Here is a 1,884-nt window from a genome sequence, read left to right on the forward strand (position 1 = left end):
AAGAAATAATCTTCCAAGGTCATTCAAATATTAAGTGGCTTAAAATTGAGTTTATTCAATTCTAGCATCTAGGCTTTTAAGTATAGTGCTAAATACTGGGGAAAAATTCTACTGAAAAGATACATGGCAGACTATTTCTAAAAGTGTAAATATAGACCATAGTATATACAGTTCCAAACATAACACAATCACAAAATGGAACATTGTACAGTCATTAAGATAATGTTCATAAAATATCATAGAATAACATTCAAAATGCTTATTGTATGTTATACTTTTAAAAGTACAAAATTTTTTATGTGATATAATTCCAAAATTGAAATAAACAGATTCTACATTTAAAAAATTTAAAGGAGTGAATCAAATAGTGATTGTATTTGGATGACTAAACTATGCATATTTCTTTTTTCTGGTTAAAAATTCCCTAATTATCCTTAATAAGCTCATTTAGTTCTGTAATGGTATGATTTTAATTTCACATACATAGTCTCATTTGAGACATTTAGACTTTAATGGTACACGAGTTTTCCTTCTGTGGGAAGGGCCTTGCCCTTTAACACTTTGTGCCCCATCAAACTCCATTTAACTGAAGCTCTCTAGGTAAAGGTGCATAACAGATTTCTCTTGTCATCTTGGTCACAGTAATTATGGCAGGCAGGCCTTACAAGTTTTCTTCTTTCATAAAGCACAGTCACATTACGAATAAGTCAGTCAGTCCTGGAGAATCACCCTTTTTTGTCTCTTACCTACAGGGTACTGGGGTCACAACTCATAAAAGAGTACCTGCTCATGCTTTTTGTTGTCCAATCACAAGCCATGCTCAGTGATTCCCAGTCACCATTCCTGAGCACAGTACTGATATTTCAGAGGCACTGGCCCCTTCCCCTGGGGCACAAACTCATCTCAGTTCTAGCCTTGAAGACTGTTTCTAAACAGGCTTAGGGAGACCCATCTGTAGTCTTCTAAGTGTCTCTAGCGTCTGGTCCCTCACAGTCCAAATTTCCTAGTGTAGTCTAACAAAACATTGGCTCTTTTCTCAAAGACACATACTGATAACTTTTGAATTAATCTATTCATATAGTGCTTAACAGAGTCTCATTCACTATGTAGATTTATAAAGGGCAAATTAAAAATTTTTAAAGATTCCAGGTAGCCCTATTACACGCCAGTACTATAGCATCTCCTGTTTATAATGTTATCTCTTGCTCTTCCAGTAGTTTGCTCTCTATTCCCCCTATAGAATGCAGCCAATGCCTTGCGTAAGAGAGCATTTTGAAAAATGTCAGGGTAGCTTTTTTAAACATCATGTGTTTCTTTTTATTAATACATTAAACATTGTGATCACATTTACTCTCCTTACAGAAAAATCAGTGAATAAAAATATTTATAAATAGGTAATAACTTAATGCAGATGTTTGGTTTTAAGAGATGTTGTTTCTATTTCATAAAACATTCATATAATAAAACATCTTAAGAATATACTAAAAATGTTATCAGGCTTCAGTAATATATAAAATATTCCAGACATATGTACCCTTATTTTGGAAAGTAACAAAATGGGAATATGTTGCTACAACTTTAAGAGGAAAAAGCTCACAGTATTTTTCTTATTTATCCAATTCTGTCTTAAAAACTTCTCAACACTAATTATAAAGACCAAATGAACTCGCATAAATAAAAGCATCTAGTATGCTCTCTGGTTGAAAATAGTTGATATTTAACTCTTAACTACTAACATTTGAGTGCACTGTCATCCACACTGGTTTAAGCATTTTTCATGGATTATCTTGTTTAAACTTTTAAAAAATCTTTTAACATAAACACTCTCTAAAAAAAGATAGCATAGTTTAGGTGTGGTGGCGGGCACCTGTAGTCCCAGCTACT

General features: G+C 33.1%; 1 protein-coding gene across 1 annotated transcript in view; it reads right to left on the reverse strand.

Moving 5' to 3' along the window:
- ZNF804B (zinc finger protein 804B) overlaps positions 1–1,884 on the reverse strand; it is a 621,100-nt gene that overhangs the window by 277,297 nt on the left and 341,919 nt on the right. The window lies entirely within an intron of this gene.

The sequence above is a fragment of the Mandrillus leucophaeus genome, unplaced genomic scaffold (genome assembly GCF_000951045.1).
Source record: "Mandrillus leucophaeus isolate KB7577 unplaced genomic scaffold, Mleu.le_1.0 Scaffold50, whole genome shotgun sequence".
NCBI classification, from domain to species: domain Eukaryota; kingdom Metazoa; phylum Chordata; class Mammalia; order Primates; family Cercopithecidae; genus Mandrillus; species Mandrillus leucophaeus.